The 26,255-nt window shown below is 54.2% G+C and overlaps 1 protein-coding gene and 1 non-coding gene across 2 annotated transcripts in view; both read left to right on the top strand.

The window, feature by feature from the left end:
- Nucleotides 1–26,255, top strand: part of LOC123757792 (metabotropic glutamate receptor 6-like) — a 636,685-nt gene that overhangs the window by 263,857 nt on the left and 346,573 nt on the right. The gene's annotated exons all lie outside the window — the stretch shown is intronic.
- TRNAR-CCU (transfer RNA arginine (anticodon CCU)) lies at nt 21,573–21,645 on the top strand. Its single transcript has one exon. It is a non-coding gene; the product is annotated as a tRNA-Arg (tRNA).

Raw genomic sequence — 26,255 nt, 5'->3', positions numbered from 1 at the left:
GGAGAAGGAAGGTGGTGATGGAGAAGGAAGGTGGTGATGGAGAGGGAAGGTGGTGAAGGAAAGGGAAGGTGGTGAAGAAGAGGGAAGGTGGTGATGGAGAGGGAAGGTGGTGATGGAGAGGGAAGGTGGTGATGGCGAGGGAAGGTGGTGATGGAGAGGGAAACTGGTGATGGAGAGGGAAGGTGGTGATGGAGAGGGAAGGTGGTGAAGGAGAGGGAAGGTGGTGATGGAGAGGGAAGGTGGTGATGGCGAGGGAAGGTGGTGATGGAGAGGGAAACTGGTGATGGAGAGGGAAGGTGGTGATGGAGAGGGAAGGTGGTGAAGGAGAGGGAAGGTGGTGAAGGAGAGGGAAGGTGGTGATGGAGAGGGAAGGTGGTGAAGGAGAGGGAAGGTGGTGAAGGAGAGGGAAGGTGGTAAAGGAGAGGGAAGGTGGTAAAGGAGAGGGAAGGTGGTAAAGGAGAGGGAAGGTGGTGAAGGAGAGGGAAGGTGGTGAAGGAGAGGGAAGGTGGTGAAGGAGAGGGAAGGTGGTGAAGGAGAGGGAAGGTGGTGAAGGAGAGGGAAGGTGGTGAAGGAGAGGGAAGGTGGTGAAGGAGAGGGAAGGTGGTGAAGGAGAGGGAAGGTGGTGAAGGAGAGGGAAGGTGGTGAAGGAGAGGGAAGGTGGTGAAGGAGAGGGAAGGTGGTGAAGGAGAGGGAAGGTGGTGAAGGAGAGGGAAGGTGGTGAAGGAGAGGGAAGGTGGTGAAGGAGAGGGAAGGTGGTGAAGGAGAGGGAAGGTGGTGAAGGAGAGGGAAGGTGGTGAAGGAGAGGGAAGGTGGTGAAGGAGAGGGAAGGTGGTGAAGGAGAGGGAAGGTGGTGAAGGAGAGGGAAGGTGGTGTAGGAGAGGGAAGGTGGTAAAGGAGAGGGAAGGTGGTGATGAAGAGGGAAGGTGGCGAAGGAGAGGGAAGGTGGAGAAGGAGAGGGAAGGTCGTGAAGGAGAGGGAAGTTGGTGAAGGAGAGGGAAGGTGGTGAAGGAGAGGGAAGGTGGTGAAGGTGAGGGAAGGTGCTGAAGGTGAGGGAAGGTGGTGATGGAGAGGGAAGGTGGTGATGAAGAGGGAAGGTGGCGAAGGAGAGGGAAGGTGGAGAAGGAGAGGGAAGTTGGTGAAGGAGAGGGAAGTTGGTGAAGGAGAGGGAAGGTGGTGAAGGAGAGGGAAGGTGGTGAAGGAGAGGGAAGGTGGTGAAGGAGAGGGAAGGTCGTGAAGGAGAGGGAAGGTGGTGAAGGAGAGGGAAGGTCGTGAAGGAGAGGGAAGGTGGTGAAGGAGAGGGAAGGTGGAGTAGGAGAGGGAAGATGGTAAAGGAGAGGGAAGGTGGTGATGAAGAGGGAAAATGGTGAAGGTGAGGGAAGGTGCTGAAGGTGAGGGAAGGTGGTGATGGAGAAGGAAGGTGGTGATGAAGAGGGAAGGTGGTGAAGGAGAGGGAAAGTGGAGAAGGAGAGGGAAGGTCGTGAAGGAGAGGGAAGGTGGTGAAGGAAAGGGAAGGTGGTGAAGGAGAGGGAAGGTGGTGAAGGAGAGGGAAGGTGGTGAAGGAGAGGGAAGGTGGTGAAGGAGAGGGAAGGTGGTGAAGGAGAGGGAAGGTGGTGATGGAGAGGGAAGGTGGTGAAGGAGAAGGAAGGTGGTGAAGGAGAGGAAAGGTGGTGAAGGAGAGGGAAGGTGGTGAAGGAGAGGGAAGGTGGTGAAGGAGAGGGAAGGTGGTGATAGAGAGGGAAGGTGGTGAAGGAGAGGGAAGGTGGTGATGGAGAGGGAAGGTGGGGATGGAGAGGGAAGGTGGTGATGGAGAGGGAAGGTGGTGAAGGAGAGGGAAAGTGGGGATGGAGATGGAAGGTGGTGAAGCAGAGGGAAGGTGGTGATGGAGAGGGAAGGTGGTGATGGAGAGGGAAGGTGGTGAAAGAGAGGGAAAGTAGTTATAAAGAGGGAAGGTGGTGATGAAGAGGGAAGGTGGTGATGAAGAGGGAAGGTGGTGATGGAGAGGGAAGGTGGTGATGGAGAGGGAAGGTGGTGAGGAGAGGGAAAGTGGTGATGGAGATGGAAGGTGGTGAAGCAGAGGGAAGGTGGTGATGGAGAGCGAAGGTGGTGAAGGAGATGGAAGGTGGTGATGGAGAGGGAAGGTGGTGAAAGAGAGGGAAAGTAGTTATAAAGAGGGAAGGTGGTGATGGAGATGGAAGGTGGTGAAGAAGAGGGAAGGTGGTGATGGAGAGGGAAGGTGGTGAAGGAGAGGGAAGGTGGTGAAGGAGAGGGAAGGTGGTGATGGAGAGGGAAGGTGGTGAAAGAGAGGGAAAGTAGTTATAAAGAGGGAAGGTGGTGATGAAGAGGGAAGGTGGTGATGAAGAGGGAAGGAGGTGATGGAGAGGGAAGGTGGTGATGGAGAGGGAAGGTGGTGATGGAGATGGAAGGTGGTGAAGCAGAGGGAAGGTGGTGATGGAGAGCGAAGGTGGTGATGGAGAGGGAAGGTGGTGAAGGAGAGAGAAGGTGGTGAAGGAGAGGGAAGGTGGTGATCGAGAGGGAAGGTGGTGATGAAGAGGGAAGGTGGTGAAGGAGAGGGATGATGGTGATGACGAGGGAAGGTGGTGAAGGAGAGGGAAGGTGGTGATGGAGAGGGAACGTGGTGATGGAGAGTGAAGGTGGTGATGGAGAGGGAAGGTGGTGAAGGAGAGAGAAGGTGGTGAAGGAGAGGGAAGGTGGTGAAGGAGAGGGAAGGTGGTGAAGGAGAGGGAAGGTGGTGAAAGAGAGGGAAGGTGGTGATGGAGAGGGAAGGTAGTGAAAGAGAGGGAAGATGGTGATGACGAGGGAAGGCGGTGAAGGAGAGGGAAGCTGGTGAAGGAGAGGGAAGGTGGTTATGGAGAGGGAAGGTGGTGATGAAGAGGGAAGGCGGTGATGGAGAGGGAAGGTGGTGATGGAGAGAGAAGGTAGTGAAGGAGAGGGAACGTGGTGATGGAGAGGGAACGTGGTGATGGAGAGGGAACGTTGTGATGGAGAGGGAAGGTGGAGAAGGAGAGGGAAGGTGGTGAAGGAGAGGGAAGGTGGTGATGGAGAGGGAAGGTAGTGAAGGAGAGGGAACGTGGTGATGGAGAGGGAAGGTGGTGATGGAGAGGGAAGGTGGTGATGGAGAGGGAAGGTGGAGAAGGAGAGGGAACGTGGTGATGGAGAGGGAAGGTGGTGATGGAGAGGGAAGGTGGTGATGGAGAGGGAAGGTGGTGATGGAGAGGGAACGTGGTGATGGAGAGGGAAGGTGGTGATGGAGAGGGAAGGTGATGATGGAGAGTGAAGGTGGTGATGAAGAGGGAAGGTGGTGATGGAGAGGGAAGGTGGTGAAGAAGAGGGAAGGTGGTGAAGGAGAGGGAAGGTGGTGAAGGAGAGGGAAGGTGGTGAAGGAGAGGGAAGGTGGTGAAGGAGAAGGAAGGTGGTGAAGGAGAAGGAAGGTGGTGATGGAGAGGGAAGGTGGTGATGGAGAGGGAAGGTGGTGAAGGAAAGGGAAGGTGGTGAAGAAGAGGGAAGGTGGTGATGGAGAGGGAAGGTGGTGATGGAGAGGGAAGGTGGTGATGGAGAGGGAAGGTGGTGATGGCGACGGAAGGTGGTGATGGAGAGGGAAACTAGTGATGGAGAGGGAAGGTGGTGATGGAGAGGGAAGGTGGTGAAGGAGAGGGAAGGTGGTGATGGAGAGGGAAGGTGGTGATAACGAGGGAAGGTGGTGATGGAGAGGGAAACTGGTGAAGGAGAGGGAAGGTGGTGATGGAGAGGGAAGGTGGTGATAACGAGGGAAGGTGGTGATGGAGAGGGAAACTGGTGATGGAGAGGGAAGGTGGTGATGGAGAGGGAAGGTGGTGAAGGAGAGGGAAGGTGGTGAAGGAGAGGGAAGGTGGTAAAGGAGAGGGAAGGTGGTGATGGAGAGGGAAGGTGGTGATGGAGAGGGAAGCTGGTGAAGGAGAGGGAAGGTGGTGAAAGAGAGGGAAAGTAGTTATAAAGAGGGAAGGTGGTGATGAAGAGGGAAGGTGGTGATGAAGAGGGAAGGTGGTGATGGAGAGGGAAGGTGGTGATGGAGAGGGAAGGTGGTGAAGGAGAAGGAAGGTGGTGATGGAGAAGGAAGGTGGTGATGGAGAGGGAAGGTGGTGAAGGAAAGGGAAGGTGGTGAAGAAGAGGGAAGGTGGTGATGGAGAGGGAAGGTGGTGATGGAGAGGGAAGGTGGTGATGGAGAGGGAAGGTGGTGATGGCGAGGGAAGGTGGTGATGGAGAGGGAAACTGGTGATGGAGAGGGAAGGTGGTGATGGAGAGGGAAGGTGGTGAAGGAGAGGGAAGGTGGTGATGGAGAGGGAAGGTGGTGATGGCGAGGGAAGGTGGTGATGGAGAGGGAAACTGGTGATGGAGAGGGAAGGTGGTGATGGAGAGGGAAGGTGGTGAAGGAGAGGGAAGGTGGTAAAGGAGAGGGAAGGTGGTAAAGGAGAGGGAAGGTGGTAAAGGAGAGGGAAGGTGGTAAAGGAAAGGGAAGGTGGTAAAGGAGAGGGAAGGTGGTGAAGGAGAGGGAAGGTGGTGAAGGAGAGGGAAGGTGGTGAAGGAGAGGGAAGGTGGTGAAGGAGAGGGAAGGTGGTGAAGGAGAGGGAAGGTGGTGAAGGAGAGGGAAGGTGGTGAAAGAGAGGGAAGGTGGTGAAAGAGAGGGAAGGTGGTGACGGAGAGGGAAGGTGGTGAAGGAGAGGGAAGGTGGTGAAGGAGAGGGAAGGTGGTGAAGGAGAGGGAAGGTGGTGAAGGAGAGGGAAGGTGGTGAAGGAGAGGGAAGGTGGTGAAGGAGAGGGAAGGTGGTGATGGAGAAGGAAGGTGGTGAAGGAGAGGGAAGGTGGTGAAGGAGAGGGAAGGTGGTGAAGGAGAGGGAAGGTGGTGAAGGAGAGGGAAGGTGGTGAAGGAGAGGGAAGGTGGTGAAGGAGAGGGAAGGTGGTGAAGGAGAGGGAAGGTGGTGAAGGAGAGGGAAGGTGGTGAAGGAGAGGGAAGGTGGTGAAGGAGAGGGAAGGTGGTGAAGGAGAGGGAAGGTGGTGAAGGAGAGGGAAGGTGGTGTAGGAGAAGGAAGGTGGTAAAGGAGAGGGAAGGTGGTGATGAAGAGGGAAGGTGGCGAAGGAGAGGGAAGGTGGAGAAGGAGAGGGAAGGTCGTGAAGGAGAGGGAAGTTGGTGAAGGAGAGGGAAGGTGGTGAAGGAGAGGGAATGTGGTGAAGGTGAGGGAAGGTGCTGAAGGTGAGGGAAGGTGGTGATGGAGAGGGAAGGTGGTGATGAAGAGGGAAGGTGGTGAAGGAGAGGGAAGGTGGAGAAGGAGAGGGAAGTTGGTGAAGGAGAGGGAAGTTGGTGAAGGAGAGGGAAGGTGGTGAAGGAGAGGGAAGGTTGTGAAGGAGAGGGAAGGTGGTGAAGGAGAGGGAAGGTCGTGAAGGAGAGGGAAGGTGGTGAAGGAGAGGGAAGGTCGTGAAGGAGAGGGAAGGTGGTGAAGGAGAGGGAAGGTGGAGTAGGAGAGGGAAGATGGTAAAGGAGAGGGAAGGTGGTGATGAAGAGGGAAGATGGTGAAGGTGAGGGAAGGTGCTGAAGGTGAGGGAAGGTGGTGATGGAGAAGGAAGGTGGTGATGAAGAGGGAAGGTGGTGAAGGAGAGGGAAGGTGGAGAAGGAGAGGGAAGGTCGTGAAGGAGAGGGAAGGTGGTGAAGGAAAGGGAAGGTGGTGAAGGAGAGGGAAGGTGGTGAAGGAGAGGGAAGGTGGTGAAGGAGAGGGAAGGTGGTGAAGGAGAGGGAAGGTGGTGAAGGAGAGGGAAGGTGGTGAAGGAGAGGGAAGGTGGTGAAGGAGAGGGAAGGTGGTGAAGGAGAGGGAAGGTGGTGAAGGAGAGGGAAGGTGGTGAAGGAGAGGGAAGGTGGTGAAGGAGAGGGAAGGTGGTGAAGGAGAGGGAAGGTGGTGAAGGAGAGGAAAGGTGGTGAAGGAGAGGGAAGGTGGTGAAGGAGAGGGAAGGTGGTGAAGGAGAGGGAAGGTGGTGATGGAGAGGGAAGGTGGGGATGGAGAGGGAAGGTGGTGATGGAGAGGGAAGGTGGTGAAGGAGAGGGAAAGTGGTGATGGAGATGGAAGGTGGTGAAGCAGAGGGAAGGTGGTGATGGAGAGGGAAGGTGGTGATGGAGAGGGAAGGTGGTGAAAGAGAGGGAAAGTAGTTATAAAGAGGGAAGGTGGTGATGAAGAGGGAAGGTGGTGATGAAGAGGGAAGGTGGTGATGAAGAGGGAAGGTGGTGATGGAGAGGGAAGGTGGTGATGGAGAGGGAAGGTGGTGAGGAGAGGGAAAGTGGTGATGGAGATGGAAGGTGGTGAAGCAGAGGTAAGGTGGTGATGGAGAGCGAAGGTGGTGAAGGAGATGGAAGGTGGTGATGGAGAGGGAAGGTAGTGAAAGAGAGGGAAAGTAGTTATAAAGAGGGAAGGTGGTGATTGAGAGGGAAGGTGGTGAAGAAGAGGGAAGGTGGTGAAGAAGAGGGAAGGTGGTGATGGAGAGGGAAGGTGGTGAAGGAGAGGGAAGGTGGTGAAGGAGAGGGAAGGTGGTGATGGAGAGGGAAGGTGGTGAAGGAGAGGGAATGTGGTGAAGGAGAGGGAAGGTGGTGATGGAGAGGGAAGGTGATGATGGAGAGGGAAGGTGGTGATGGAGAGGGAAAGTGGAGAAGGAGAGGGAAGGTCGTGAAGGAGAGGGAAGTTGGTGAAGGAGAGGGAAGGTGGTGAAGGAGAGGGAAGGTGGTGAAGGAGAGGGAAGGTGGTGAAGGAGAGGGAAGGTGGTGAAGGAGAGGGAAGGTGGTGCAGGAGAGGGAAGGTGGTGAAGGAGAGGGAAGGTGGTGAAGGAGAGGGAAGGTGGAGTAGGAGAGGGAAGGTGGTGATGGAGAGGGAAGGTGATGATGGAGAGGGAAGGTGGTGATGGAGAGGGAAGGTGGTGATGGAGAGGGAATGTGGTGAAGGAGAGGGAAGGTGGTGATGGAGAGGGAAGGTGATGATGGAGAGGGAAGGTGGTGATGGAGAGGGAAAGTGGAGAAGGAGAGGGAAGGTCGTGAAGGAGAGGGAAGTTGGTGAAGGAGAGGGAAGGTGGTGAAGGAGAGGGAAGGTGGTGAAGGAGAGGGAAGGTGGTGAAGGAGAGGGAAGGTGGTGAAGGAGAGGGAAGGTGGTGAAGGAGAGGGAAGGTGGTGAAGGAGAGGGAAGGTGGTGAAGGAGAGGGAAGGTGGTGAAGGAGAGGGAAGGTGGAGTAGGAGAGGGAAGGTGGTGATGGAGAGGGAAGGTGATGATGGAGAGGGAAGGTGGTGATGGAGAGGGAAGGTGGTGAAGGAGAGGGAAAGTGGTGATGGATATGGAAGGTGGTGAAGCAGAGGGAAGGTGGTGATGGAGAGGGAAGGTGGTGATGGAGAGGGAAGGTGGTGAAAGAGAGGGAAAGTAGTTATAAAGAGGGAAGGTGGTGATGAAGAGGGAAGGTGGTGATGAAGAGGGAAGGTGGTGATGGAGAGGGAAGGTGGTGATGGAGAGGGAAGGTGGTGAAGGAGAGGGAAAGTGGTGATGGAGATGGAAGGTGGTGAAGCAGAGGGAAGGTGGTGATGGAGAGGGAAGGTGGTGATGGAGAGGGAAGGTGGTGAAGGAGAGAGAAGGTGGTGAAGGAGAGGGAAGGTGGTGATCGAGAGGGAAGGTGGTGATGAAGAGGGAAGGTGGTGATGGAGAGGGAAGGTGGTGATGGAGAGGGAAGGTAGTGAAGGAGAGGGATTATGGTGATGACGAGGGAAGGTGGTGAAGGAGAGGGAAGGTGGTGATGGAGAGGGAACGTGGTGATGGAGAGTGAAGGTGGTGATGGAGAGGGAAGGTGGTGAAGGAGAGAGAAGGTGGTGAAGGAGAGGGAAGGTGGTGAAGGAGAGGGAAGGTGGTGATGGAGAGGGAAGGTAGTGAAAGAGAGGGAAGATGGTAATGCCGAGGGAAGGCGGTGAAGGAGAGGGAAGCTGGTGAAGGAGAGGGAAGGTGGTTATGGAGAGGGAAGGTGGTGATGAAGAGGGAAGGCGGTGAAGGAGAGGGAAGCTGGTGAAGGAGAGGGAAGGTGGTTATGGAGAGGGAAGGTGGTGATGAAGAGGGAAGGCGGTGATGGAGAGGGAAGGTGGTAATGGAGAGGGAAGGTGGTGATGGAGAGGGAAGGTAGTGAAGGAGAGGGAACGTGGTGATGGAGAGGGAACGTTGTGATGGAGAGGGAAGGTGGAGAAGGAGAGGGAAGGTGGTGAAGGAGAGGGAAGGTGGTGATGGAGAGGGAAGGTAGTGAAGGAGAGGGAACGTGGTGATGGAGAGGGAAGGTGGTGATGGAGAGGGAAGGTGGTGATGGAGAGGGAAGGTGGAGAAGGAGAGGGAACGTGGTGATGGAGAGGGAAGGTGGTGAAGGAGAGGGAAGGTGGTGATGGAGAGGGAAGGTGGTGATGGAGAGGGAAGGTGGTGAAGGAGAGGGAAGGTGGTGAAGGAGAGGGAAGGTGGTGATGGAGAGGGAAGGTGGAGAAGGAGAGGGAACGTGGTGATGGAGAGGGAAGGTGGTGATGGAGAGGGAAGGTAGTGAAGGAGAGGGATGATGGTGATGAAGAGGGAAGGTGGTGAAGGAGAGGGAAGGTGGTGATGGAGAGGGAACGTGGTGATGGAGAGTGAAGGTGGTGATGGAGAGGGAAGGTGGTGAAGGAGAGAGAAGGTGGTGAAGGAGAGAGAAGGTGGTGAAGGAGAGAGAAGGTGGTGAAGGAGAGGGAAGGTGGTGAAGGAGAGGGAAGGTGGTGAAGGAGAGGGAAGGTGGTGATGGAGAGGGAAGGTAGTGAAAGAGAGGGAAGATGGTGATGACGAGGGAAGGCGGTGAAGGAGAGGGAAGCTGGTGAAGGAGAGGGAAGGTGGTTATGGAGAGGGAAGGTGGTGATGAAGAGGGAAGGCGGTGAAGGAGAGGGAAGCTGGTGAAGGAGAGGGAAGGTGGTTATGGAGAGGGAAGGTGGTGATGAAGAGGGAAGGCGGTGATGGAGAGGGAAGGTGGTGATGGAGAGGGAAGGTAGTGAAGGAGAGGGAACGTGGTGATGGAGAGGGAACGTTGTGATGGAGAGGGAAGGTGGAGAAGGAGAGGGAAGGTGGTGAAGGAGAGGGAAGGTGGTGATGGAGAGGGAAGGTAGTGAAGGAGAGGGAACGTTGTGATGGAGAGGGAAGGTGGTGATGGAGAGGGAAGGTGGTGATGGAGAGGGAAGGTGGTGAAGGAGAGGGAAGGTGGTGATGGAGAGGGAAGGTGATGATGGAGAGGGAAGGTGGTGATGAAGAGGGAAGGCGGTGATGGAGAGGGAAGGTGGTGAGGGAGAGGGAAGGTAGTGAAGGAGAGGGAACGTGGTGATGGAGAGGGAACGTTGTGATGGAGAGGGAAGGTGGAGAAGGAGAGGGAAGGTGGTGAAGGAGAGGGAAGGTGGAGAAGGAGAGGGAAGGTGGTGAAGGAGAGGGAAGGTGGTGATGGAGAGGGAAGGTAGTGAAGGAGAGGGAACGTGGTGATGGAGAGGGAAGGTGGTGATGGAGAGGGAAGGTGGTGATGGAGAGGGAAGGTGGTGATGGAGAGGGAAGGTGGAGAAGGAGAGGGAACGTGGTGATGGAGAGGGAAGGTGGTGAAGGAGAGGGAAGGTGGTGATGGAGAGGGAAGGTGGTGATGGAGAGGGAAGGTGGTGAAGGAGAGGGAACGTTGTGATGGAGAGGGAAGGTGGTTATGGAGAGGGAAGGTGGTGATGAAGAGGGAAGGCGGTGAAGGAGAGGGATGCTGGTGAAGGAGAGGGAAGGTGGTTATGGAGAGGGAAGGTGGTGATGAAGAGGGAAGGCGGTGATGGAGAGGGAAGGTGGTGAGGGAGAGGGAAGGTAGTGAAGGAGAGGGAACGTGGTGATGGAGAGGGAACGTTGTGATGGAGAGGGAAGGTGGAGAAGGAGAGGGAAGGTGGTGAAGGAAAGGGAAGGTGGTGAAGGAGAGGGAAGGTGGTGAAGGAGAGGGAAGGTGGTGAAGGAGAGGGAAGGTGGTGAAGGAGAGGGAAGGTGGTGAAGGAGAGGGAAGGTGGTGAAGGAGAGGGAAGGTGGTGAAGGAGAGGGAAGGTGGTGAAGGAGAGGGAAGGTGGTGAAGGAGAGGGAAGGTGGTGAAGGAGAGGGAAGGTGGTGAAGGAGAGGGAAGGTGGTGAAGGAGAGGGAAGGTGGTGAAGGAGAGGGAAGGTGGTGAAGGAGAGGAAAGGTGGTGAAGGAGAGGGAAGGTGGTGAAGGAGAGGGAAGGTGGTGAAGGAGAGGGAAGGTGGTGATGGAGAGGGAAGGTGGGGATGGAGAGGGAAGGTGGTGATGGAGAGGGAAGGTGGTGAAGGAGAGGGAAAGTGGTGATGGAGATGGAAGGTGGTGAAGCAGAGGGAAGGTGGTGATGGAGAGGGAAGGTGGTGATGGAGAGGGAAGGTGGTGAAAGAGAGGGAAAGTAGTTATAAAGAGGGAAGGTGGTGATGAAGAGGGAAGGTGGTGATGAAGAGGGAAGGTGGTGATGAAGAGGGAAGGTGGTGATGGAGAGGGAAGGTGGTGATGGAGAGGGAAGGTGGTGAGGAGAGGGAAAGTGGTGATGGAGATGGAAGGTGGTGAAGCAGAGGTAAGGTGGTGATGGAGAGCGAAGGTGGTGAAGGAGATGGAAGGTGGTGATGGAGAGGGAAGGTAGTGAAAGAGAGGGAAAGTAGTTATAAAGAGGGAAGGTGGTGATTGAGAGGGAAGGTGGTGAAGAAGAGGGAAGGTGGTGAAGAAGAGGGAAGGTGGTGATGGAGAGGGAAGGTGGTGAAGGAGAGGGAAGGTGGTGAAGGAGAGGGAAGGTGGTGATGGAGAGGGAAGGTGGTGAAGGAGAGGGAATGTGGTGAAGGAGAGGGAAGGTGGTGATGGAGAGGGAAGGTGATGATGGAGAGGGAAGGTGGTGATGGAGAGGGAAAGTGGAGAAGGAGAGGGAAGGTCGTGAAGGAGAGGGAAGTTGGTGAAGGAGAGGGAAGGTGGTGAAGGAGAGGGAAGGTGGTGAAGGAGAGGGAAGGTGGTGAAGGAGAGGGAAGGTGGTGAAGGAGAGGGAAGGTGGTGCAGGAGAGGGAAGGTGGTGAAGGAGAGGGAAGGTGGTGAAGGAGAGGGAAGGTGGAGTAGGAGAGGGAAGGTGGTGATGGAGAGGGAAGGTGATGATGGAGAGGGAAGGTGGTGATGGAGAGGGAAGGTGGTGATGGAGAGGGAATGTGGTGAAGGAGAGGGAAGGTGGTGATGGAGAGGGAAGGTGATGATGGAGAGGGAAGGTGGTGATGGAGAGGGAAAGTGGAGAAGGAGAGGGAAGGTCGTGAAGGAGAGGGAAGTTGGTGAAGGAGAGGGAAGGTGGTGAAGGAGAGGGAAGGTGGTGAAGGAGAGGGAAGGTGGTGAAGGAGAGGGAAGGTGGTGAAGGAGAGGGAAGGTGGTGAAGGAGAGGGAAGGTGGTGAAGGAGAGGGAAGGTGGTGAAGGAGAGGGAAGGTGGTGAAGGAGAGGGAAGGTGGAGTAGGAGAGGGAAGGTGGTGATGGAGAGGGAAGGTGATGATGGAGAGGGAAGGTGGTGATGGAGAGGGAAGGTGGTGAAGGAGAGGGAAAGTGGTGATGGATATGGAAGGTGGTGAAGCAGAGGGAAGGTGGTGATGGAGAGGGAAGGTGGTGATGGAGAGGGAAGGTGGTGAAAGAGAGGGAAAGTAGTTATAAAGAGGGAAGGTGGTGATGAAGAGGCAAGGTGGTGATGAAGAGGGAAGGTGGTGATGGAGAGGGAAGGTGGTGATGGAGAGGGAAGGTGGTGAAGGAGAGGGAAAGTGGTGATGGAGATGGAAGGTGGTGAAGCAGAGGGAAGGTGGTGATGGAGAGGGAAGGTGGTGATGGAGAGGGAAGGTGGTGAAGGAGAGAGAAGGTGGTGAAGGAGAGGGAAGGTGGTGATCGAGAGGGAAGGTGGTGATGAAGAGGGAAGGTGGTGATGGAGAGGGAAGGTGGTGATGGAGAGGGAAGGTAGTGAAGGAGAGGGATTATGGTGATGACGAGGGAAGGTGGTGAAGGAGAGGGAAGGTGGTGATGGAGAGGGAACGTGGTGATGGAGAGTGAAGGTGGTGATGGAGAGGGAAGGTGGTGAAGGAGAGAGAAGGTGGTGAAGGAGAGGGAAGGTGGTGAAGGAGAGGGAAGGTGGTGATGGAGAGGGAAGGTAGTGAAAGAGAGGGAAGATGGTAATGCCGAGGGAAGGCGGTGAAGGAGAGGGAAGCTGGTGAAGGAGAGGGAAGGTGGTTATGGAGAGGGAAGGTGGTGATGAAGAGGGAAGGCGGTGAAGGAGAGGGAAGCTGGTGAAGGAGAGGGAAGGTGGTTATGGAGAGGGAAGGTGGTGATGAAGAGGGAAGGCGGTGATGGAGAGGGAAGGTGGTAATGGAGAGGGAAGGTGGTGATGGAGAGGGAAGGTAGTGAAGGAGAGGGAACGTGGTGATGGAGAGGGAACGTTGTGATGGAGAGGGAAGGTGGAGAAGGAGAGGGAAGGTGGTGAAGGAGAGGGAAGGTGGTGATGGAGAGGGAAGGTAGTGAAGGAGAGGGAACGTGGTGATGGAGAGGGAAGGTGGTGATGGAGAGGGAAGGTGGTGATGGAGAGGGAAGGTGGAGAAGGAGAGGGAACGTGGTGATGGAGAGGGAAGGTGGTGAAGGAGAGGGAAGGTGGTGATGGAGAGGGAAGGTGGTGATGGAGAGGGAAGGTGGTGAAGGAGAGGGAAGGTGGTGAAGGAGAGGGAAGGTGGTGATGGAGAGGGAAGGTGGAGAAGGAGAGGGAACGTGGTGATGGAGAGGGAAGGTGGTGATGGAGAGGGAAGGTAGTGAAGGAGAGGGATGATGGTGATGAAGAGGGAAGGTGGTGAAGGAGAGGGAAGGTGGTGATGGAGAGGGAACGTGGTGATGGAGAGTGAAGGTGGTGATGGAGAGGGAAGGTGGTGAAGGAGAGAGAAGGTGGTGAAGGAGAGAGAAGGTGGTGAAGGAGAGAGAAGGTGGTGAAGGAGAGGGAAGGTGGTGAAGGAGAGGGAAGGTGGTGAAGGAGAGGGAAGGTGGTGATGGAGAGGGAAGGTAGTGAAAGAGAGGGAAGATGGTGATGACGAGGGAAGGCGGTGAAGGAGAGGGAAGCTGGTGAAGGAGAGGGAAGGTGGTTATGGAGAGGGAAGGTGGTGATGAAGAGGGAAGGCGGTGAAGGAGAGGGAAGCTGGTGAAGGAGAGGGAAGGTGGTTATGGAGAGGGAAGGTGGTGATGAAGAGGGAAGGCGGTGATGGAGAGGGAAGGTGGTGATGGAGAGGGAAGGTAGTGAAGGAGAGGGAACGTGGTGATGGAGAGGGAACGTTGTGATGGAGAGGGAAGGTGGAGAAGGAGAGGGAAGGTGGTGAAGGAGAGGGAAGGTGGTGATGGAGAGGGAAGGTAGTGAAGGAGAGGGAACGTTGTGATGGAGAGGGAAGGTGGTGATGGAGAGGGAAGGTGGTGATGGAGAGGGAAGGTGGTGAAGGAGAGGGAAGGTGGTGATGGAGAGGGAAGGTGATGATGGAGAGGGAAGGTGGTGATGGAGAGGGAAGGCGGTGATGGAGAGGGAAGGTGGTGAGGGAGAGGGAAGGTAGTGAAGGAGAGGGAACGTGGTGATGGAGAGGGAACGTTGTGATGGAGAGGGAAGGTGGAGAAGGAGAGGGAAGGTGGTGAAGGAGAGGGAAGGTGGAGAAGGAGAGGGAAGGTGGTGAAGGAGAGGGAAGGTGGTGATGGAGAGGGAAGGTAGTGAAGGAGAGGGAACGTGGTGATGGAGAGGGAAGGTGGTGATGGAGAGGGAAGGTGGTGATGGAGAGGGAAGGTGGTGATGGAGAGGGAAGGTGGAGAAGGAGAGGGAACGTGGTGATGGAGAGGGAAGGTGGTGAAGGAGAGGGAAGGTGGTGATGGAGAGGGAAGGTGGTGATGGAGAGGGAAGGTGGTGAAGGAGAGGGAACGTTGTGATGGAGAGGGAAGGTGGTTATGGAGAGGGAAGGTGGTGATGAAGAGGGAAGGCGGTGAAGGAGAGGGATGCTGGTGAAGGAGAGGGAAGGTGGTTATGGAGAGGGAAGGTGGTGATGAAGAGGGAAGGCGGTGATGGAGAGGGAAGGTGGTGAGGGAGAGGGAAGGTAGTGAAGGAGAGGGAACGTGGTGATGGAGAGGGAACGTTGTGATGGAGAGGGAAGGTGGAGAAGGAGAGGGAAGGTGGTGAAGGAGAGGGAAGGTGGTGATGGAGAGGGAAGGTGGTGAAGGAGAGGGAACGTGGTGATGGAGAGGGAAGGTGGTGATGGAGAGGGAAGGTGGTGATGGAGAGGGAAGGTGGAGAAGGAGAGGGAACGTGGTGATGGAGAGGGAAGGTGGTGAAGGAGAGGGAAGGTGGTGATGGAGAGGGAAGGTGGTGATGGAGAGGGAAGGTGGTGAAGGAGAGGGAAGGTGGTGAAGGAGAGGGAAGGTGGTGATGGAGAGGGAAGGTGGAGAAGGAGAGGGAAGGTGGTGATGGAGAGGGAAGGTGGTGATGGAGAGGGAAGGTGGTGATGGAGAGGGAACGTGGTGATGGAGAGGGAAGGTGGTGATGGAGAGGGAAGGTGGTGATGGAGAGGGAAGGTGATGATGGAGAGTGAAGGTGGTGATGAAGAGGGAAGGTGGTGATGGAGAGGGAAGGTGGTGAAGAAGAGGGAAGGTGGTGAAGGAGAGGGAAGGTGGTGAAGGAGAGGGAAGGTGGTGAAGGAGAGGGAAGGTGGTGAAGGAGAAGGAAGGTGGTGATGGAGAAGGAAGGTGGTGATGGAGAAGGAAGGTGGTGATGGAGAGGGAAGGTGGTGAAGGAAAGGGAAGGTGGTGAAGAAGAGGGAAGGTGGTGATGGAGAGGGAAGGTGGTGATGGAGAGGGAAGGTGGTGATGGAGAGGGAAGGTGGTGATGGCGAGGGAAGGTGGTGATGGCGAGGGAAGGTGGTGATGGCGAGGGAAGGTGGTGATGGAGAGGGAAACTGGTGATGGAGAGGGAAGGTGGTGATGGAGAGGGAAGGTGGTGAAGGAGAGGGAAGGTGGTGAAGGAGAGGGAAGGTGGTAAAGGAGAGGGAAGGTGGTGATGGAGAGGGAAGGTGGTGATGGAGAGGGAAGCTGGTGAAGGAGAGGGAAGGTGGTGAAGGAGAGGGAAGGTGGTGAAGGAGAGGGAAGGTGGTGAAGGAGAGGGAAGGTGGTGAAGGAGAGGGAAGGTGGTGAAGGAGAGGGAAGGTGGTGAAGGAGAGGGAAGGTGGTGAAGGAGAGGGAAGGTGGTGAAGGAGAGGGAAGGTGGTGAAGGAGAGGGAAGGTGGTGAAGGAGAGGGAAGGTGGTGAAGGAGAGGGAAGGTGGTGAAGGAGAGGGAAGGTGGTGAAGGAGAGGGAAGGTGGTGATGGAGAAGGAAGGTGGTGAAGGAGAGGGAAGGTGGTGAAGGAGAGGGAAGGTGGTGAAGGAGAGGGAAGGTGGTGAAGGAGAGGGAAGGTGGTGAAGGAGAGGGAAGGTGGTGAAGGAGAGGGAAGGTGGTGAAGGAGAGGGAAGGTGGTGAAGGAGAGGGAAGGTGGTGAAGGAGAGGGAAGGTGGTGAAGGAGAGGGAAGGTGGTGAAGGAGAGGGAAGGTGGTGAAGGAGAGGGAAGGTGGTGAAGGAGAGGGAAGGTGGTGTAGGAGAGGGAAGGTGGTAAAGGAGAGGGAAGGTGGTGATGAAGAGGGAAGGTGGCGAAGGAGAGGGAAGGTGGAGAAGAAGAGGGAAGGTCGTGAAGGAGAGGGAAGTTGGTGAAGGAGAGGGAAGGTGGTGAAGGAGAGGGAAGGTGGTGAAGGTGAGGGAAGGTGGTGAAGGAGAGGGAAGGTGGTGAAGGTGAGGGAAGGTGCTGAAGGTGAGGGAAGGTGGTGATGGAGAGGGAAGGTGGTGATGAAGAGGGAAGGTGGTGATGAAGAGGGAAGGTGGTGAAGGAGAGGGAAGGTGGAGAAGGAGAGGGAAGGTCGTGAAGGAGAGGGAAGTTGGTAATGGAGAGGGAAGTTGGTGAAGGAGAGGGAAGGTGGTGAAGGAGAGGGAAGGTGGTGAAGGAGAGGGAAGGTGGTGAAGGAGAGGGAAGGTCGTGAAGGAGAGGGAAGGTGGTGAAGGAGAGGGAAGGTGGAGTAGGAGAGGGAAGGTGGTAAAGGAGAGGGAAGGTGGTGATGAAGAGGGAAGATGGTGAAGGTGAGGGAAGGTGCTGAAGGTGAGGGAAGGTGGTGATGGTGAGGGAAGGTGGTGATGGAGAGGGAAGGTGGTGATGAAGAGGGAAGGTGGTGAAGGAGAGGGAAGGTGGAGAAGGAGAGGGAAGGTGGAGAAGGAGAGGGAAGGTCGTGAAGGAGAGGGAAGGTGGTGAAGGAAAGGGAAGGTGGTGAAGGAGAGGGAAGGTGGTGAAGGAGAGGGAAGGTGGTGAAGGAGAGGGAAGGTGGTGAAGGAGAGGGAAGGTGGTGAAGGAGAGGGAAGGTGGTGATGGAGAGGGAAGGTGGTGAAGGAGAGGGAAGGTGGTGAAGGAGAGGGAAGGTGGTGAAGGAGAGGGAAGGTGGTGAAGGAGAGGAAAGGTGGTGAAGGAGAGAGAAGGTGGTGAAGGAGAGGGAAGGTGGTGAAGGAGAGGGAAGGTGATGATGGAGAGGGAAGGTGGTGATGGAGAGGGAAGGTGGTGATGGATAGGGAAGGTGGAGAAGGAGAGGGAAGGTGGTGAAGGAGAGGAAAGGTGGTGAAGGAGAGGGAAGGTGGTGAAGGAGAGGGAAGGTGGTGAAGGAGAGGGAAGGTGGTGATGGAGAGGGAAGGTGGTGATGGAGAGGGAAGGTGGTGATGGAGAGGGAAGGTGATGATGGAGAGGGAAGGTGGTGATGGAGAGGGAAGGTGGTGATGGAGAGGGAAGGTGGAGAAGGAGAGGGAACGTGGTGATGGAGAGGGAAGGTGGTGAAGGAGAGGGAAGGTGGTGAAGGAGAGGGAAGGTGGTGATGGAGAGGGAAGGTGGTGAAGGAGAGGGAAGGTGGTGATGGAGAGGGAAGGTGGAGAAGGAGAGGGAAGGTGGTGAAGGAGAGGGAAGGTGGTGATGGAGAGGGAAGGTGGTGATGGAGAGGGAAGGTGGTGATGGAGAGGGAACGTGGTGATGGAGAGGGAAGGTGGTGAAGGAGAGGGAAGGTGGTGAAGGAGAGGGAAGGTGGTAAAGGAGAGGGAAGGTGGTGATGGAGAGGGAAGGTGGTGAAGGAGAGGGAAAGTGGTGATGGAGATGGAAGGTGGTAAAGCAGAGGGAAGGTGGTGATGGAGAGGGAAGGTGGTGATGGAGAGGGAAGGTGGTGAAAGAGAGGGAAAGTAGTTATAAAGAGGGAAGGTGGTGATGAAGAGGGAAGGTGGTGATGGAGAGGGAAGGTGGTGATGGAGAGGGAAGGTGGTGATGGAGAGGGAAGGTGGTGAAGGAGAGGGAAAGTGGTGATGGAGATGGAAGGTGGTGAAGCAGAGGGAAGGTGGTGATGGAGAGCGAAGTTGGTGATGGAGAGGGAAGGTGGTGAAGGAGAGAGAAGGTGGTGAAGGAGAGGGAAGGTGGTGATCGAGAGGGAAGGTGGTGATGAAGAGGGAAGGTGGTGATGGAGAGCGAAGGTGGTGATGGAGAGGGAAGGTAGTGAAGGAGAGGGATGATGGTGATGACGAGGGAAGGTGGTGAAGGAGAGGGAAGGTGGTGATGGAGAGGGAACGTGGTGATGGAGAGTGAAGGTGGTGATGGAGAGTGAAGGTGGTGATGGAGAGGGAAGGTAGTGAAGGAGAGAGAAGGTGGTGAAGGAGAGGGAAGGTGGTGAAGGAGAGGGAAGGTGGTGAAGGAGAGGGAAGGTGGTGATGGAGAGGGAAGGTGGTGAAAGATAGGGAAGATGGTGATGACGAGGGAAGGCGGTGAAGGAGAGGGAAGGTGGTGAAGGAGAGGGAAGGTGGTTATGGAGAGGGAAGGTGGTGATGAAGAGGGAAGGCGGTGATGGAGAGGGAAGGCGGTGATAGAGAGGGAAGGGTGGTGATGGAGAGGGAAGGTAGTGAAGGAGAGGGAACGTGGTGATGGAGAGGGAACGTTGTGATGGAGAGGGAAGGTGGAGAAGGAGAGGGAAGGTGGTGAAGGAGAGGGAAGGTGGTGATGGAGAGGGAAGGTAGTGAAGGAGAGGGAACGTGGTGATGGAGAGGGAAGGTGGTGATGGAGAGGGAAGGTGGTGATGGAGAGGGAAGGTGGAGAAGGAGAGGGAACGTGGTGATGGAGAGGGAAGGTGGTGAAGGAGAGGGAAGGTGGTGATGGAGAGGGAAGGTGGTGAAGGAGAGGGAAGGTGGTGATGGAGAGGGAAGGTGGAGAAGGAGAGGGAACGTGGTGATGGAGAGGGAAGGTGGTGATGGAGAGGGAAGGTGGTGATGGAGAGGGAAGGTGGTGATGGAGAGGGAACGTGGTGATGGAGAGGGAAGGTGGTGATGGAGAGGGAAGGTGATGATGGAGAGTGAAGGTGGTGATGGAGAGGGAAGGTGGTGATGGAGAGGGAAGGTGGAGAAGGAGAGGGAATGTGGTGATGGAGAGGGAAGATGGTGATGGAGAGGGAAGGTGGTGATGGAGAGGGAAGGTGGAGAAGGAGAGGGAAGGTGGTGATGGAGAGGGAAGGTGGTGAAGGAGAGGGAAGGTGGTGAAGGAGAAGGAAGGTGGTGATGGAGAGGGAAGGTGGTGAAGGAGAGGGAAGGTGGTGAAGGAGAGGGAAAGTGGTGATGTAGATGGAAGGTGGTGATGGAGAGGGAAGGTGGTGATGGAGAGGGAAGGTGGTGATGGAGAGGGAAGGTGGTGATGGAGAGGGAATTTGGTGAAGGAGAGGGAAGGTGGTGATGGAGAGGGAAGGTGATGATGGAGAGGGAAGGTGGTGATGGAGAGGGAAGGTGGAGAAGGAGAGGGAAGGTCGTGAAGGAGAGGGAAGTTGATGAAGGAGAGGGAAGGTGGTGAAGGAGAGGGAAGTTGGTGAAGGAGAGGGAAGGTGGTGAAGGAGAGGGAAGGTGGTGAAGGAGAGGGAAGGTGGTGAAGGAGAGGGAAGGTGGTGAAAGAGAGGGAAGGTGATGAAATAGAGGGAAGGTGGAGTAGGTGAGGGAAGGTGGTAAAGGAGAGGGAAGGTGGTGATGAAGAGGAAAGATGGTGAAGGTGAGGGAAGGTGCTGAAGGTGAGGGAAGGTGGTGATGGAGAGGGAAGGTGGTGATGGAGAGGGAAGGTGGTGATGAAGAGGGAAGGTGGTGAAGGAGAGGGAAGGTGGAGAAGGAGAGGGAAGGTCGTGAAGGAGAGGGAAGGTGGTGAAGGAGAGGGAAGGTGGTGAAGGAGAGGGAAGGTGGTGAAGGAGAGGGAAGGTGGTGAAGGAGAGGGAAGGTGGTGAAGGAGAGGGAAGGTGGTGAAGGAGAGGAAAGGTGGTGAAGGAGAGGAAAGGTGGTGAAGGAGAGGGAAGGTGGTGAAGGAGAGGGAAGGTGGTGAAGGAGAGGGAAGGTGGTGATGGAGAGGGAAGGTGGTGATGGAGAGGGAAGATGATGATGGAGAGGGAAGGTGGTGATGGAGAGGGAAGGTGGTGAAGGAGAGGGAAAGTGGTGATGGAGATGGAAGGTGGTGAAGCAGAGGGAAGGTGGTGATGGAGAGGGAAGGTGGTGATGGAGAGGGAAGGTGGTGAAAGAGAGGGAAAGTAGTTATAAAGAGGGAAGGTGGTGATGAAGAGGGAAGGTGGTGATGAAGAGGGAAGGTGGTGATGGAGAGGGAAGGTGGTGATGGAGAGGGAAGGTGGTGAAGGAGAGGGAAAGTGGTGATGGAGATGGAAGGTGGTGAAGCAGAGGGAAGGTGGTGATGGAGAGCGAAGGTGGTGAAGGAGATGGAAGGTGGTGAAGGAGAGGGAAGGTGGTGATGGAGAAGGAAGGTGGTGATGGAGAGGGAAGGTGGTGATGGAGAGGGAAGGTGGTGAAGAAGAGGGAAGGTGGTGATGGAGAGGGAAGGTGGTGAAGGAGAGGGAAGGTGGTGAAGGAGAGGGAAGGTGGTGATGGAGAGGGAAGGTGGTGAAGGAGAGGGAATGTGGTGAAGAAGAGGGAAAGTGGTGATGTAGATGGAAGTTGGTGATGGAGAGGGAAGGTGGTGATGGAGAGGGAAGGTGGTGATGGAGAGGGAATGTGGTGAAGGAGAGGGAAGGTGGTGAAGGAGAAGGATGGTGGTGGAGCAGAGGGAAGGTGGTGATGGAGAGGGAAGGTGGTGATGGAGAGGGAAGGTGGTGGAGCAGAGGGAAGGTGGTGATGGAGAGGGAAGGTGGTGATGGAGAGGGAAGGTGGTGATGGAGAGGGAAGGTGGTGATAGAGAGAGAAGGTGGTGAATGAGAGGGAAGGTGGTGATGGAGAGGGAAGGTGGTGAAGGAGAGGGAAGGTGGTGAGTGAGAGGGAAGGTGGTGATGGAGAGGGAAGGTGGTGATGGAGAGGGAAGGTGGTGAAGGAGAGGGAAGGTGGTGAAGGAGAGGGAAGGTGGTGATGGAGAAGGAAGGTGGTGATGGAGAGGGAAGGTGGTGATGGAGAGGGAAGGTGGTGAAGGAGAGGGAAGGTGGTGAAGGAGAGGGAAGGTGGTGAAGGAGAGGGAATGTGGTGAAGGAGAGGGAAGGTGGTGAAGGAGAGGGAAGGTGGTGAAGGAGAGGGAAGGTGGTGAAGGAGTGGGAAGGTGGTGAAGGAAAGGGAAGGTAGTGAAGGAGAGGGAAGGTGGTGAAGGAGAGGGAAGGTGGTGAAGGAGAGGGAAGGTGGTGAAGGAGAGGGAAGGTGGTGAAGGAGAGGGAAGGTGGTGATGAAGAGGGAAGGTGGTGATGGAGAGGGAAGGTGGTGATGGAGAGGGAAGGTGGTGATGGCGAGGGAAGGTGGCGAAGGAGAGGGAAGGTGGTGATGGAGAGGGAAGGTGGTGAAGGAGAGGGAAGGTGGTGAAGGAGAGGGAAGGTGGTGAAGGAGAGGGAAGGTGGTGAAGGAGAGGGAAGGTGGTGAAGGAGAGGGAAGGTGGTGAAGGAGAGGGAAGGTGGTGATGGAGAGGGAAGGTGGTGAAGGAGAGGGAAGGTGGTGAAGGAGAGGGAAGGTGGTGAAGGAGAGGGAAGGTGGTGAAGGAGAGGGAAGGTGGTGAAGGAGAGGGAAGGTGGTGAAGGAGAGGGAAGGTGGTGAAGGAGAGGGAAGGTGGTGAAGGAGAGGGAAGGTGGTGAAGGAGAGGGAAGGTGGTGAAGGAGAGGGAAGGTGGTGAAGGAAAGGGAAGGTAGTGAAGGAGAGGGAAGGTAGTGAAGGAGAGGGAAGGTGGTGAAGGAGAGGGAAGGTACACAAGAAAATCACAATTGTGCATTATATCGTTGTGAAAATCAATGGAGTAGGCGGGAGCTCGAACCAGCGTTCAGGGTATCCCCAAACAGGAACCTTAGCCCATTCGACCACGATAGGGTATAACTTATTTTCCCTGGTATCAGCAAGGCTCCAAAGACAGGAGTAAGGAGGCATCGACCTGGTACACAAGATTCACAACTACGCCCCTGTGGCCCAATGGATAAGGCATTGGCCTCCTAAGCCAAGGATTGTGGGTTCGAGTCCCACCAGGGGTTACTGTGGTAATTTAGGGAGCCGGTCGGCCGAGCGGACAGCACGATGGACTTGGGATCCTGTGGTCTTGGGTTCGATCCCAGGCGCCGGCGAGAAACAATGGGCAGAGTTTCTTTCACCCTATGCCCCTGTTACCTAGCAGTAAAATAGGTACCTGGGTGTTAGTCAGCTGTCACGGGCTGCTTCCTGGGGTTGGAGGCCTGGTCGAGGACCGGGCCGCGGGGACAGTAAAAGCCCCGAAATCATCTCAAGATAACCTCAAGAAGATAACCCATCATGCCCTCTGGCGGAGGTAATGGAAGTCTAGGTAAACTGATCCGTAACGTAACGGATACAAGACATAAAATCGTTTTCAATTACCCAAATACAATTAGGGAAAGGGTGAGTAAGAACAGAGTAGGAGATGATAGAGATATGGGAGGAGTTTATATTACCGTGTAGAGATTGTGATGAAGCCTATGTGGGGATAACAGGGTGAAAACTGGAGAGCAGAACTGAAGAACATTAGAAAACGTATAAAATTACGGCTGGTAAAAGTGCTGTAGCAAAACATAGTTGGGAAAAAGTCACAATATTCAGGCGATGAATCACAATAACGTGGCTAAAGTATGTTGACCAGACCACACACTAGAAGGTGTGTGGGACGACGACGTTTCGGTCCGTCCTGGACCATTCTCCGAAATCGACAATCGACTTGAGAATGGTCCAGGACGGACCGAAACGTTGTCGTCCCTTCACCTTCTAGTGTGTGGTCTGGTCAACAAGTCACGGTATTGATTTTCAGAAGTGTGAAATAATCTATAAAAGTAATAATATTGGAACTAGAAGGGCAGTATAAGGGGTTCTAATATATACTCTGAATACTTTCACTAGCAGGAAAAGCTTTACTTCGGAGTATAGCTTTACTAGACAAATAATTGAGTGAATTAAAATTAGACGTCAATAAATGAATGAATGAAAGCAGTTCCATTAGCCACTTTCCTGGGGGTATGGAGAGGTTAGGAGGGGCAACATCCTGATGAACACCACTATTAGTAACAACTCCAGTTCCCAGAAAAGCAGGATTACAGACAGGACAGAAGACCATAATTCAACAGAAGACATTACCTTAGGTACATCAGCAGTCAGGAATAGTGGTGACCTGGTCAAGAAGTCAAGAAGGATAAGAGGACTGGACCCCGGATAACAGCCTCATTAGACGTTGAGATGTAAGTCTCGTCCTAACCACACACTCAGACCTTGACGAAGCACTCAGTAGAGTGCGAAAGACTTGGAGTAAATCTTTACATAAATCTCACAAATACAAAAGTGTGGGTTTTACCCAATGTTATTATGTCTGTGAGAAGACATTACCAGTAATAATAATAATAATAATCAATATTTAATTAAGCAAAATTACGTACATACACACATAGGATGAAAGAAGATTATATTATGGCTCATGGGCAGGACAACTACAATGCCTAAAGCCAATAATACGCAGAGCATTTTGACCATAAAATGGATAAAATGGACAAAAATTAAAACCTTAAAACTCAATGAGATCGAAACCTCCATAAATTGAGGACGGTCAACACACAATAACTGTTAATACTTTATGAATGGACCAGCAAAAATATCAACAAAACATATAATTTTTACAGCATAAACAGAAGGAATACAATTTTACATTAATTAATTTTTTACACAGCAGATAACAGCAGTAGTAATGCAGATTACAGAGTTTTTATCAGGTAAGTAAGTAATTATCAAAAGAAGGCACCAAACCGGGAAGGCTATGTAGCACCATCAAATGTGCGGGATAATCAGAGGGCGCTAAATATCACCAAGGATGACAATACGAGAACAGAAACGCATAAGGCGAACGATATCAAAAGTATCCGAGTCACCAGGAATACTATCGAGAGAAAAGCGACAGCGAGGGACGGTCAGAAAACAAGACACAGGCTCGTCCCAGAAGTCAGGACATTCAACAAGAATATGCATGACCGTAAGAGGGACAATGCAATTTGGACAATAAGGAGCAGGGCGGCGCTCCATCAAGTGACCATGAGTTAAGCGAGTATGGCCAATACACAACCTCGCCAGGGCCGTTTCCCATCGCCGGTTACGGTGATGGGAGGACGGCCACGAGGACACACAACTTTTAAGAGAACGTAGTTTGTTACCAGTAACAGACGACCAACAATCCTTCCAACGGGTAAGGATGGAGGAATGGATAACCGGGTAAAAGTCGGAATAAGGAACATCTTTACGAGAGATGGGACAAGAACGGACAACTTCCCTGGTGGCAGCATCCGCATGCTAATTTAAAGACACACCAATATGGCTGGGAACCCAACAAAACTCAACCGACTTAAATTTACTGTGAACAAGAAACAGCCAATGCTGGATCTCGACAACCACTAGATGAACCGGATTTAAGGACCTGAGAGGCATGAGGGCACTATGAGAGTCAACAACAACAATAAGAAAGGAAGATTGACAACGAGAGAGCAGGAGATGAAGAGCATAGAGAATAGCATAAAGCTCCGCTGTGAAGATGCTATTCTCCGGAGGTAAGCGACACATATAAGTATGATCAGGAAAAAAGACAGAGTAGCCAACACCGTCCACAGACTTAGATCAATCGGTAAAGACGGAAACGGAGCGGGAGTGAGAAGAAAAGTGCTCAAGGAAAAGGCGTTTTAGAACCGTAGGAGGGTAAAGGTTTTAGTGATGTGGGTCAAGGATGTACAAAACTGCAGAAGAGGGACCCTCCACGGGGGCAAAGAAGGAACAACATGAGGAGAGATATTAGAAATACGAACGGAAAGAGAATCCTGTAAGCGAGATAACCGGACAGAAAGAGGGAGGTGGTGAAGAGAAACAAGAACCGCAGGAGGGGTAAAAGTTAAAGCACAACAGAGGCGAGAGGAAGGATGTTGTAAGGACCGCGCAAGATAGCGAAGACAGTAGCGATCACGGCGGTCCTGGAGAGACAGGAAGCCAGTGTCAACATATAAGCTGAGGACAAGAGTCGAACGAATGGCACGAGAACTGAGGCGCAACCCAGTATGGTGCAAAGCATCAAGACGGCGAAGAGTAGAAGGAGAAGCAGACGAGTAAGCAGGGCAACCATAATCGAGCTAAGACAGGACGAGAGAGGAATGTAGAGCAAGGAGAGTGCGCCTATCTGCTCCCCAAGAAGTATGAGACAATACCCGAAGGAGAGTAGGGGCCTTAGAGCACTCAACACGGAGGTAAGAGATATGGGGAGACGAAGACAAACGAGTGTCAAAGAATAACCCCCAAAGCTTCGCGGAATTTTTTTACTCAAGGGAATGACCATAAAGTGACAAAGAGGGACGAAGAACGACCCGTTTCCGAGTAAAAGTCATGGCACAAGACTTAGTAGTAGAGAACTTTAAGCCATGATCGGTGGCCCAAGACGACACGGCATCAATCGCAAGTTGAAGCCGGCGTTGAAGGAGAGGCCAATCATCACCCTGACAGCAAAGAGTAAGACCATCAACAAAGAGAGCAGAAAAGACGCCTGAAGGAAGAGAGGAAAGAAGACCATTGAGGGCAACCAGGAAAAGAGTAGTGCTCAAAACACTACCCTGGGGCACACCTTCGTATTGCTGAAAAGAGGCAGAGAGAGCGATACCAAGCCTCACCCGAAAGGAACGACGAAAGAGGAAGCTGCGGAGAAAGAGAGGGAGATGACCACGAAGGCCAAAAGAATGACGCTGGGATAGAATATGATCGCGCCAAGTGGTGTCGTAAGCCTTTTCCAGGTCAAAGGACGGCAACAACAGAGGTCTTCGCAGCAAAAGCAGTACGAATATAGACCTCCAAGTTCACCAGGGCATGTGTTGTGCTGCGGCACTTGCGGAAAACAAATAGAGAAGGGGAGAGGAGGTGATGGTGTTCCAGGAACCACATCAGAGGAACGTTAACCATACGTTCAAATAGTTTGCAGACACAACATGTGAGGGCAATAGGGCGAAAGTCCTTAGGGGAAGTACCCAGAGACCCCGGTTTGCGAACAGGGAGGACAACGGCATCGAGCCAGTCCTCAGGGACTGACGACGACTCCCAGATCCGATTATACAGACTCAGTAAATACTGAGACGTGCACGGAGGGAGATGGTGAAGCATCTCACAATGAATGCCATTGGAGCCCGCCGCCGTAGAACTGTAGAGGGCCAGGGCAGAACGAAGTTCAGAGAGAGAGAGAAGGGATCATTATAGGGAAGCTGAAGATGAGTGCAGAAATCTAAAGGACGAGACTCAAGGACAGGTTTACGAAGAAGGAAAGATTGGGGAAGATAAAGACCAGAGCTAACAGAAGGAAAGTGGGAACTCAGTTCGGTAGCGATCTGCAACGGGTCCGCCACAAGAGTACCACGGAGGTGAAGGACCGGTGAAACTTCGGGAATGAACTTACCCGCTATCTTGCGGATATGCTTCCATATCTGTGGCAGAGAAGTTTCGGACGTAATGGTGGAGACATAAGATGCCCAACATTCACGTTTAGCCGTACGGATGGCCCTACGGGCCACAGCACTTGCCTTCCAAAAGAAAAGAAAAGAATCGGCCGTCTACCGACGGCGGTCTCTCTTCCAGG

Source organism: Procambarus clarkii, chromosome 40 (assembly GCF_040958095.1).
Source record: "Procambarus clarkii isolate CNS0578487 chromosome 40, FALCON_Pclarkii_2.0, whole genome shotgun sequence".
Lineage (NCBI taxonomy): Eukaryota > Metazoa > Arthropoda > Malacostraca > Decapoda > Cambaridae > Procambarus > Procambarus clarkii.
The sequence above is the reverse complement of the archived record's forward strand: the minus strand, read 5'-3'. Positions and strand labels throughout refer to the sequence as shown.